The sequence below is a fragment of the Cryptotermes secundus genome, unplaced genomic scaffold (assembly GCF_002891405.2).
Source record: "Cryptotermes secundus unplaced genomic scaffold, Csec_1.0 scaffold251, whole genome shotgun sequence".
Taxonomy (NCBI): Eukaryota; Metazoa; Arthropoda; class Insecta; order Blattodea; family Kalotermitidae; genus Cryptotermes; species Cryptotermes secundus.
The window spans coordinates 45,502-58,995 of record NW_019744108.1 but is presented as its reverse complement, the minus strand read 5'-3'; positions in this window follow the sequence as shown (position 1 = coordinate 58,995).

Genomic DNA, 13,494 nt, shown 5'->3' with positions numbered 1-13,494 from the left:
AATATGCATCCACAACAATGGAAGACGGTGTTTTCCGTGGGGTTCGTGCAAATGAGTTGTCTTAAAGACGAACTATGCTATGAGTCAGCTCTGAGTTCTCTGTAGAAGACAGCCACGGAAAGTTCGTCGTAAAAGAATAAGAAGTTGGCTTGTGAAGACTTGGTGTGTGATTAGAGGATTCAATTACAATGATACATTTTAATTCCGTTACCAGGATACGACTAGTAAAGGCTGAGGACCCTAGTGCGTGTGTAACGGTGAACTGTAATCAACAGAGCTTGTAACAAGGTGCCATTAAATCCAATCATCTGAACTATAACCCGTTATTTTCGTGACGTGTACCTCTCTACACGTGACAATATTTTAAAAGCTATAGACTCAAATCGTAGCCACGATAGATCAGTCGGTATAGAAACAGGTTACGAGCTGGACGACCAGTGTTCAATTCCAGGAAGTGACAGGAAATTTATCTCTACTATATAGCTTTCAGATCGGTTGTGGATTACACCCAGAGTCATATTTTGTGTTTACCAGGGGCTCCTTCCAAGGCAGTAAAGCGGCTGGGGCGTGGAGCTGACCATTCACTTCCATCTGGTGCCGAGGTTTAAAATAGTGGAGTTATACTCCACTTCCTCATTCATCTTCATAGTGTGGTGCTGAATTAATTAAACATAACGGCAAGTTCACTTTTTATACTGAAAACTCCTACGTATCTCTGTGTGAATCCACCCACCTATGGAGCAAAAAAACATAAATCACAAACACTACACCGTTCACAGTTTAAACACTATCATGGCAACACTCGCGTTCAACGAAATTTTATGTTGCTTTCAGCGATTCCTGCACAGTTACTAAATTTGTAATTAGCACCTCGGGTATATTGTTATCCTATATAGGATTCCACCTAATGTAAACAGAGTGGTAGGTAAGTCACACAGCTAACAGGCAATATTTCAACTGGGACCTGCACGTAATTGCTCGGGTCAGCTGCAAAAAACACAAACACGACTCCAGTATCGCAAGCAAAATTCATCTCACTTTATGGGGTCACAAATTTCATATCCAAAATTATTGTAAGAGAATAATAAATGCTTGATTTTTATTTTTAATAATCCTAATATAATTTATGATAATATCAATTGAAAGAGCATTTAAAAGGAACTTTTTTTTACGTGGCAAATGGATTGATTTAACAAAACACTTCTAATGAAATACAAACTTTTTCTGCAAGATGTGTTGGTCGCAGATGCCATACAACATGACCCCCGTGACATCCAGATATAAACCTAATGTGTTTTATTAAAAGGCGAACGTTAAGTACTAGATTTACCAACAGGGCTTCTGATCTAAAGCATCGAATTTCTGAAGAAACTACAAAAACTTAAGAAGAAATCTTGGAGGAGTTCCTGTATTATTTGGATGTTGTCAGAATTACCAAACTCATCCCTTATTTTCAAGCTAAGAAACAACTCCTACTCCTAACGTATTTTAGTTTCATCGTAATCGGTTCGTGAATAAAACGAACATGAAAGATACTTTTCATTTCATACAGCTGTTGTGTCATCATACACAGCTTTTGTATTAAAACCGTCACAAGGTCAGTGCCTAGTATTATTTGTGAGCCAAACTAGGCACTGACCTTGATATAGTTGTGTTGTGACGGTTTTAATAAAGAAGTTGTATCAAAGATACTCCTACAAGTCCCTGTGAAATAATCTGGGCCATGAACTGCGGTCTATACGAAATGTCACACCAAAAATCAAGGAAGCAGAATTCAGGTTTTCCTTCTCTTTAGGTCCATAATAATATCGAGTAAGAGGGAATATTATTAGCACAAATGTACAGGTGAGTGAGTAGTCTGCAGCCACATGCTTACGCTGGTTCCTCGCTCGCGGAAATTTCTACCCTGAAGATGGAGGCGATATGTTCCTCCGAAACGTTGGCTCACACTAGATCTACACGGTGCCATATCCCAGAATATGGCATTCTTCATAGTCACCGCCGTGAATACCTCGAATCTTACAAATTAATACTTCAATTTACTGTGGACGCGGAAGGAGATAGGCTGTGTCCTTTTTTTGATAATCTGAGAACATCCATAACCTATTCGCACGAGGGAGTGACGGTAGAATATGGACACATGAAGATCCTAAACCACATAAAACTCCCGATATAAGAAGCAAAAATTGTAAAAATTTTCTAACTATGACGCTGGCTTTGACTGCAGGTAAGCTTTTCTTTCTTTCTTAGTTAATTATCACAGTTGTTCTCGGTCTGTAGAGACCATTGCTTGTGGACAGTAATCTTCTGTGTTTCAGCGTGCCGACCACATGGGTTTAGTGTGCAAGCAGGGTGAAATCTTATGCTATTTATACAGTTTCTCACTTGCAAGAAATTACACTGAGGATGGATTGATCACAACGGATGTCATCAAGTTCCATAATTATCAATTTTTAGATCTTATTGGACTAAGAGGGCCATTCGGTCTAAAGAATGAAATATCTTGGCCTGCTCGAACAATAAGATTGTGGTTTCGAAGCCCACTCAAGGTACGGATATCTGAGTTTATTCTGTGTTTGTGTTAGGTAGCGGTCTTGCGACGGGCTTATCCGCTGTCCAACGAGTCCTATCGACTATCTTAGATTAAGAAACTGGAGTGAAACGAAGCGTTTCATGGATGCCCATTGGTCCAAGTGGGAGCAACAGGAATAGAAGAAGAAGAAGAAGAATTCGATTCAGACTTTAAATATATTTATAACCTTATGCAATACTGGTGTTTTGACAGCTCTTGAAAATTATGCGAATGTATCGAATATGGAAAATTTTTTTCTCTGACTTTGACTCCCAAATATCATAAATAATTCCATACATGCATATTTACACAGCGATATCACGCACAACTACCACAAAGAGAGGATTTGTAATGTATGTATTTTCAGACTTATGAGACACTCTGTAGATTCATGCATTTGAATGAAGGAAGGCGCGGGTCTTAAATTTTCTTTTGCTCAGCAAGGAAACAGGAAATTATTAGCGTCTACACTCCAGTCCAATGAATAACTTAAGATACGTGATAGTATATCGGTGACTGGAAACGAAAGGACTTGTTCCGAATGCATCTGTAGCTCATTCACAAACCTCCATCCACCCCCTCTTAAGAATGTCACAACTCGTTCAAAACTACGTAGGTTCAAAAATAATCTCGTTCCCCTGAGACTACAGCCGCATCGAGGGAAATCTCGCCAGTAGCCAACGCCGAGCATGACGTCAAAAATATAAAATTAATTATGTCCTTATTCCAGTGGGAAGACAGACTCTAATCGACTCCTTTTCGTAGAAGAATCACCGTGTACGTAAACATCGCAGTTCCAAACCGCCCATTCGCTGTGCTGAATCAGTATAGAGCAGTGGAATGTCTATGTAAATATAACGTAAACAAATCAGTTAATACATGTATAGAAATTTGCGAAATTCTTTTGTTAAAGAGTACAGTAACGTTTACAATATTATATTTAAGCATCCTGTTACACTCTACACAATATATGAGACAAACTCCGTCCTAAGTGCAACAATTTTATTGTAGTTCTTTCGTCTTCCTTTCTTCTACACTACATGTTTCGGCCTTAAATGGCCATCATCAAGTGTATATTCTCACGTAGCTGCTACACTGCACGTAGTTTAAAATTTAAAATCACCAGTCTTTCCAATTGTTCAGTTCTCCGTTGCTAACAGGTTTCGATATATCAGAATCCTCCCCTATGATATCTGTCAGATATGTAGAAAATCTTTGTTAACCTACACACGTCAATTTGATTTTCAAAAATTGGCACTTTTAAAATCTTCAATTCATAATAAAAATGTCTTTAAATTTTTTCCGAATTTTAAAATTTAAAATTCCCAGGGGTACTCGCCCTATTTCTATAATCCTGCAGCGGCTACTTCTTGTTTTCAGCACTGTTCAGGTATTGTTCTGTGTAGGCTCCCTGTGTGCGTGCCGCTGCTTATATTTAATACGTNTTGTTCAGTTCTCCGTTGCTAACAGGTTTCGATATATCAGAATCCTCCCCTATGATATCTGTCAGATATGTAGAAAATCTTTGTTAACCTACACACGTCAATTTGATTTTCAAAAATTGGCACTTTTAAAATCTTCAATTCAAAATAAAAATGTCTTTAAATTTTTTCCGAATTTTAAAATTTAAAATTCCCAGGGGTACTCGCCCTATTTCTATAATCCTGCAGCGGCTACTTCTTGTGTTCAGCACTGTTGAGGTATTGTTCTGTGTAGGCTCCCTGTGTGCGTGCCGCTGCTTATATTTAATACGTGTGCCAATTTTTGAAAATCAAATTGACGTGTGTAGGTTAACAAAGATTTTGTATATATCTGACAGATATCATAGGGCAGGATTCTGATATATCGAAACCTGTTAGCAACGGAGAACTGAACAATTGGAAAGACTGGTGATTTTAAATTTTAAACTACGTGCAGTGTAGCAGCTACGTGAGAATATACACCTGATGATGGCCATTTAAGGCCGAAACATGTAGTGTAGAAGAAATGAAGACGAAAGAACTACAATAAAATTGTTGCACTTAGGACGGAGTTTGTCTCATATATACAGTAACGTCTTCAGAAACATCACTAGTTATATGGTACCGCTAATAGCGGATGTCTGCTAAAGTTTGAGTCGACCTCAGGCCCATAGTGCGGCTGGAAGGATTGGTTAAATTGAACTGAAAGAAAAATCTAATGACCTCTTCAGGAATTGAACCCGCGACCTTTCGACTTGCAGCGTAGTACCTCAACCAATCCAGTGTCATCGCTAGTCATTTATAATTCCTGATGTTTTATGCACGTACAAAGGAGGCTATTGAATTGATGTAGGCGTGAAAATTATTTCGAGATATCAGTTTTATTTCTCGGATCGATGAGAATGAATTTAATTTTAACGAGTTGCAATGATGGTTTTCTTCGTTTAAATTAATACGTTATCGAGGAATATTGGAGTTGTATTTTGTTATTCTAATTTTGCCTCACGCTTAATGTTTCTTTCATAATGTAAAATGTAAAATTAAGTCGGAGAGGCAAGTGAAAATTGTACAGCAAATGAAAACTCTATTCACTCTCTGGATTCGGAAATATACTGAGTATGTTCGGGAGCCGGAACAGCTTAGTCGGCATAGCGACTGGCTACGGGCTGGACGGCCAAGGTGTCGGTGTTCGAGTCCCATTAGTGTCAAGAATGTTCCCTTCTCCACGTTGTCGAGACAGGCGCCGGGGCCCACTCAGTCTCCTTTCCAATAGGTAAAGAGGGAGGGCGTGAAGCTGACCATTCATCTCCAACTAGTGCCTAAGTCAAGAAAATGTGGATCTATACATTCACTTCCCCATGCGCCTTCATGGCGTAGTGCTTAATTAGTTCAACACAAGGAAAACTTTACCTCTTACCTCTTACTAAGTATGTTGAAAATGGGCGATAATCCAGCAATTTTAATAACTTCAATATTAACAACGATGGAAATGAACAAGGCGACCCTTAGTCTTGCTTTGTTCTTGATACTACAACTTTTATTTACAAACACATAATACGAATTGTACAAAAGTGCATATCTGTGTATGTAGCATATGCAGCGCTATGTTTCGTACTGTAGTCACGTTAGAACACTGTGGAATCATAACCCAGTACATCACCATACATATCATCACTACAATGAACAATTAGTTACTTCCAGCTTCATGCTTCCTTCACCAGAAGTCACAAAATGAAAACATAATGAAGCTGGTATATTTTTTCAGTTGAATGTTTCACATCCGAAGCTATTGAAAATATATAGATTACGTTTCTACTAATATAACTAACTTCATGGAGCTGAGCCCTTCTTGAGAAGCCGCCATTTGTGCAGATTCTCAAGGAATTCCCATCATTTTATGGAACCCTAAGACTCATCACCGTGTTCACAAAAGCCCTCCACTGGTACCTATCCTAAACTAGATCAATCCAGTCTATACCACCCCATCCTATCTCTCTAACATTAATTTTAATGTGTCCACCCACCTACGTCTTGGTCTTCCTAGTGGTCTCTTTTCTTCTGGCTTTCCCACCAATATCCTATATGCATTTCTTCTCTCCCCAATTCGTGTTATATGAACTCCAAAAATGCACTCCCCTTACTTTACGTTTATTCCTACGAGAAAAAATTTGTCTCGAATTATGAGAAGTCTTCAGGAGGGGATTCCTTAACTAAAATGCGACCGCACTGTACTACAAAAACCTCAGTCAGGATAACTTAAATTCGTACCAGGAATCTCCCAGACATGTCAGAAGCTTTAGCGCTTGGGTCAGCATGCTCGGCATGTACGACCTTGTCACGTGGTACTCAAGCAAAACGATAATTTTGTTTTTCCCCAGCTTTGTTATTGTGTACACGACATCAGAATGGCATTGTAAAGCTTTAGAAGTAAAACTGCGATTTTATAGAGTGACACACTCGGGTTTTATAGTGCTCGGAAAACAGTGTTTTATTGCTGCAGTTAATGAGCAGTTTAGTTCAAAGGTCAGCCATTCATTTAGCTATGAAACCCAGGTTGTTGATATTTATTTTCATGCCTTGGTCCAGCAAAGAAGAGTGCACGTAGTAGATAACGAATTCTTCATATAATTCTGAAACGATTAATCAATTCACAAATATTCCATTGGCCCATGCCTACGTAAGGAATCACGACACAGAAAAACAGGGATTGAGATTCATAACGTCCCGAATGGGACTTGGGTCAATGATTACAGTAATTCAGCAATCCAAGAAATTATCCAACTTAACGTTACATTTCAGCGATCCAAGAAATTATTCACCTTAACGTTATATTTCAGCGACCCAAGAAATTATTCACCTTAACGTTATATTTCAGCGATCCAAGAAATTATTCACTTTAACGTTATATTTCAGTGATCCAAGAAATATTTCAACTTAACATTATATTTCAGCGATCCAAGAAATTATTCACCTTAACGTTACATTTCAGCGATCCAAGAAATTATTCACCTTAACGTTATATTTCAGCAATCCAAAAAATTATTCACCTTAACGTTACATTTCAGCGATCCAAGAAATTATTCACCTTAACGTTACATTTCAGCAATCCAAGAAATTATTCACCTTAACGTTACATTTCAGCAATCCAAGAAATTATTCACCTTAACGTTATATTTCAGCGATCCAAGAAATTATTCACCTTAACGTTATATTTCAGCGATCCAAGAAATTATTCACCTTAACGTTATATTTCAGCGATCCAAGAAATTATTCACCTTAACGTTATATTTCAGCGATCCAAGAAATTATTCACCTTAACGTTATATTTCAGCGATCCAAGAAATTATTCACCTTACCGTTACATTTCAGCGATCCAAGAAATTATTCACCTTACTGTAATATGTCAGCTTCCTGTTGCACTGTGAAGATCTGATTTAGGGTTTCTGCGCCTTCTAAGTGAAAAGTTGTTCCTTTCTTGAACACCATTTCACCAAATTTTTCGGGGCCTAAATGGTTATCTTCATGTGTATAGGTCCGAGTAGCGCCATAGCTCAAACTGTTTGTCGCTGGTTTCCCACCGCGGCGGCCCGGGTTCGATTCCGGGTCTGGTCAAGTGGGATTTGTGGTGGACAAAGTGGTACTGGAGCAGGTTTTCTCCAAGTACTTCGGTTTCCCCTGCCAATCTTCATTCCACAAAATTCTCCATCATCATAATCAGCCGGGGCAGGCTACAATAGGCCAATCAGTGGCCACCGTGCCGAGTGGACCCAGTTGGACTCCACCTCCCACTAAGGGAATTTAAAAAAAAAAATAATAGGTTCCAGTAACTGAGGACTCTAATGTTCAATGTAATCAGGTTTTTGTTTCCTCTTAGTTTTATTTTTTGGTTATGTTGGTTGCACGAAGACGACGCAGAAACCCCTGAGTCAGTTATTCGCATTAGACCGTACAACCAATGTGATGAAAGTAAAATGTTAGTTTTAGTGGCTATGTTACTAATTCAGTAAACCACTTTCTCAGAAGCTGATCGTCTTTCAGCAAGTCTAAATATTTCCCGTCCTTTCCCCTTTGTGTGAAACATGAAATGATCGTCTTTCAGCAAGTCTAAAAATTTCCCGTCCCTTTTTGTGAAACATGAAATTTTATTGTCATGTCTGCAGGGGCCCGCCGCGAAACGCATGCTCTGACATTTCGTCCTGAGTTACATGCACCCTCACGTCCCATTCTTTAAGATAATTTTTAATAGTAGACTAATTCTCTTATTGCTCTTCAGTCTCAGTGTTGGTCTCTTCCTTTCACTCAATCATTCACCTCATGGAACTGAGCCCTTTTGGAGAAGCCGCCAATTCTGCAGCTACTCAAGAATTTCCCAGCATTTTATGGAACCCGAAGGTTCACTACCATGTTCATAAGAGCCCTCCACTCTTCCCTATCTTGAGCCAGACGTTCCATTTTAATATTGTCCACCCATCCACGTCTTGGTCTTCCCAGTGGTCTCTTTCCATCTGGCTTTCCAACCAACATCCTACATGCATTTCTCTTCTCCCCAATTCGTGCTACATGCCGTGACCATCTCATCCTCCTTGACTTGATCATTCTAACAGTAAGTACAAGTTATGAAGCTCCTCATTATGCAGTTTTCTCCAACCTCCTATCCCTTCATGTCTTCCTTTCATATTTTACGACTGCATTTCTGTGTACATTTCTCTGGTCTTCCACCTACGGTAAGTGTCAACCCATTTCACGTTGCTCAGTTAAGAAGTAATACTGGAAAAGCTCATGATATAGAGCTCATTGTGAAATCCCCCTGCTATTTCTTCGTACTTGAGTCCATATACGTGTATTCTTCTCACGATCCCTTTAACATACTGCTAATGCTTGCAGAACAAGAGAACAAAAATCTCACCACACTAAACAACACTTAAAATTACGTGCCACCACCGAATATTTAAGATCTCGGGAGCGCTTATATCTAAATTATATGAATCTTTTTCCGCCACAACGTATAATATACATGTGAAAAGTATATATTCATTCAGATGCGACTAAATTATTGTAGACACAAATTATCTTATATATTTCGGCTTGCCTTGGCCACCATCAGAGGTTTTATCAATATTAATTAGAAAAAAAATATATATATAAATCTATCCTTGTAACAGGCCGTGAAGGCCCATAGGGTTGTCAGACGTCAAGGTTCCCACATTTTCTAGATAATCGGCTCACAGATGGCGGTAAGGTTGTCAGCCTTATGCGCCGGCCGCCTTTACCCCCAGCACCATAGCGCGGCTGGAAGAATTACGTAAATTGAAAAAATCCACCTCATCGGGAATCAAACCCTGACCTTCCGGCTTGTAGCATAGTGCCTCATCCAACTACGTTACCGCGTGTCCTCCAGTAACACTTTACAGCAGTGCTGTCCAACGTTCTTATGTGGTCGGGGCACAATTCACTGATGCCTATGGAGGTGCGGGCGCCACACTACTACTACTACTACTACTACTATACTACTACTACTACTACTACTACTGCTACTACTACTACTACTACTACTACTACTACTACTACTACTACTACTACTACTACTACTACTACTACTTAATACTACTATTTCTACTACTTCTTAATACTACTACTTATACTACTACTACTAATAATAATAATAATTCAATTCATGTTTATTTACGTGCAATAACTTAACAGCCCAGCGGCCAATTACAAAGTTAGCACTAGTATATAAGGTACAAAATAATTAAAACAAAATACAAATACGACAAATAAATCTGTGAACATAGATCTAAAGAAGACTGAAATATATACATACATTTATGAAATATTACGAATGTTGCTAATACTGTTAGTAACTAAATACTAAGATAAGACACCAGTGAGTGATAGCATAAAATTAATAAAATTAATAACCAGTCAATAAATTAAAACCAATTACATAAGAATAATTAAAGCTAGCCGAGGTAACACATATTTGTAGTGAATGAAAACACTAATCAAGTAACACCGTAAAAGGTTTGGTACATGCTTGTAATAATAATAATAATAACAATAATAATAAAACAACAACAATAATAATAATAATAAAATAATTAGAAATTTAATACTGACTAAATCTTTTGTTAATATAATTATATTTACTTACAATCTTATGTAATTAGTGTGAAATTTGACACTGCATGTTAGCTGCAAGTTGTCGAAAATCTGGTGTGTAGCTGGAACAGGCTGCTCTTAGTGCATCATCTAAGTGTGAGTCTGTTAGGCAGGATCGGTGCTTATTTTGGATGACGCTCATAGATGAAAATGCGACTTCGCACAGATACGTTGAGCCAAAAGAAGAATAAATTTTAAGAGTAATGCTATGAATCATGGGATATTTATTCCTGTCCACCAGGGTCCAGAAATTGCTACAAGTTGCAAATGAGGATTTCAAAGATATATCTTCTTGGAAATTTAAAATTTCCATTTCTAATTTTTCAAGATTATACTTTCCGAAGATTTCACACACCTCCCCTTCAAGTTCACTAACGTCAGCAGTAGCGAATGGATCACTGACAACCTTTGTCACTGATTCAAGTGTTGAAAACTGGCTAAATCTATTGCCAAATTCGGTCACAAGGGCTTCAAGATGCAGGGCAAAAGATGGAAGATCGTATTCACAGCCATTTAAGGTTTCCACGACAGATTTCATATGCGGAAAATGTGAAAGGGAATTTCTGTGTAAATGTGCAATCCATAGCTTTAGTTTCTTTTGAAAAGCATTAACCACACTTATCATGCTTGAAATGTTATGAACTTTCCCTTGTAATTCAAGATTTAACTCGTTTAATTTTGAGGTGATATCTGTCAAGAAAGCTAAATCTAGTAGCCATGATATTTCATCAAGTTCTTGATAATATTGGCCAGGAGATGATTTCAGAAAGTCCCTGACCTCATCCAGAAGACAGCAAAATCGTTCCAGTGTTTTCCCCCTACTAAGCCACCTTATGTCTGCATGCAAAATTATGTCACCATGCTCAGTGCCCGACACATTCAAAAGATTTCTGAACAATCGATGACGAGTAGAAGACGATCTGATATAATTTACCACACGCGTTATTACATTCATATCATGGTCGAACTTCAAAACCTTTGCGCATAAACTTCCTGGTGGATAATGCAGTGATAAGAAAGAACACTGGGAAATGATTCATCCTTAGCACAAAGAGCAAGAAACCCATTGTTCCTACCAGCAATTGAAGGCGCCCCATCTGTAGTTACAGCAACAAGTTTAGAAAGTGGTAAGTTACATTCTTTCACAAATTTAAGGAACACATTAAAGATGTCTTCTCCCCCAGTACGTTCATGAAGTGGCAGCAGTTTGACGTACTCTTCCTTTACCGTAAAATAGCCAAAAACCTTAAATACACATAATTGTGCAACATCCGATATATCAGTGCTTTCATCAAGCTGGAGTGAAAAATATTCACACGATTGCAAATCCTGATGTAGTTGAGATTCCAGATTATCAGAAATCTGTTCAACTGGTCTAGCAACGGTTTGGTGAGACAACTGAAGTCCTTTGATGGAAGACATACAAGTGCAGATTTATCTTTGTGACCATCGAATAGAGACTCGCCGGCACTGATCATAGCTTCTTTAACTATTTCCCCATCACTGAAAGGTTTTTTTCCTTTTAGCTAACATATGACAGATTTTATAAGAAGCTATTGTTACGTTACTACTTTGCCGGATAGGCTTTGTAAACACACATTGTTGCAAGGTTAATTTAGATTTTAGGTCTTTCACCTTTTGTTTTCTTAGTTCAGATTTCACAGGAAGTTCATTGTTGAAGTTTTTGTGGTTAATCAAAAAATGTCGCTCTACCTTACTTTTTTAGGAACAGACACGCTACAATTACACAATAAACACACAGGTTTTCCTCTGTATTCAATAAAACAATACTGCTCCTCCCATTCACTGTTAAACTATAACTTCTTTGTCTTTTAGCCGTATCAAGAATAGCTATATAAAATAGTACTGCTTATTTACTCAATAATTTGAAGCACAATAAGTAAAATACTCTGATAACTGTATAACTTGTAGAATGTACTTGTCACAACAAAGGACACATAATAACTGAACTATGGTCGTCACAAGCGGCCTCCGTAGTCTAGGGGTAACGTTCCCACCTCATGACTCAAGGTACGCGGGTTCAAACCCGGCGGAAGTCGTGGAATTTTTTAGGGCGGAAAAAATTCAGGGAACAAGTCCTCCGGGAGGGACTTTAAGCCGTGTGTCCCGTGTCGTAGATTTACGGCACCTCATGTCTCTAGGAGACCTCTGAGCCAAATTAGACAACCTTCCCGCCCAAGTAGTTTCCAATGCCTCCGGTAGATGGGGAAGTATTAGGTACCACTGCCAGAGGAAGGACGACCTCGCTGAGAGAAAGGGACTAACTATTAGATACCACTGCCAAGTAGAGGGTGCAACCTCGCTGGCAGAAAGGGGCTGATAGGGAGCAGCAGTACCGGTAGGGGATGGAGACAGTAGAAATTAAAAAGGGGACGTAAAATAGACTATCAGTCGCGGTGCATGGGGAAACCCACCCCCTCAATACTGAATAACTGAACTGAATGGTCGTCTCAGACTTGCTAGTAATACTGTATGTCTAGCTGAAGAAAGCGAAATTGGAAATATAGCTACTACCAATTTCCATTAGTGTACGACCCTCTAATAAATTCCTATTGTTTGTGGCATCGCTTTGTTGGGATTAAAGTAACTTTGATTCAAATTGCCGATGAGTTTAGTAATTTGGGAAATTAGGTAAGCTAGGCCCCATAGTAATGTTCGTGTCGGTGAATATGTTTGCCCTGCCGATCACAGAAAATTTTATGGTACCCTGACCATAAATCCGAAATCCATGGAAGCCGATTCAGTGGGGACTTGCGGCTATTTGAGGGGGTAAAAATACCTCTAGGGAAAATTACCTGATCTTGAGAGGAAGACGGTTTCTCTGGTGTTCTTAGCAAGGGAGGAAAAAATAGGTATAAATTTTCAAGGAATGTCTAATACTGTACCATGCTTCAAGGAAAATTTATGAAAATCTTTAACAGTAGTCAGACGTTCAAAAATGTATCTTGTCTTAAAATTTGAATTAATATTAAAAATCGGCTCAATTATATGTGCTTACGGAGGGCGCCAGAAAAATATATCACGGGCGTCGCGGTGGACAGGGCTGCTTTACAGATTTGCAACACACATGTCCGCTTAAGGATCTTACTGGTCCAGATTTAATACCAATGGTTTAATTAGTCCACTGATCACAGTGGCCGCGCGGGCTAAGGCATGCACCCTCTTCCCCCACTAGAATACAGGCATCGTCGGATGGAATCCCCAGGCATGCACATCTTTTTTTTTCCTTGGCACTACAACCCCAGCGGGCCTAGGCCTACCTCCATGAACTTCTCCGTT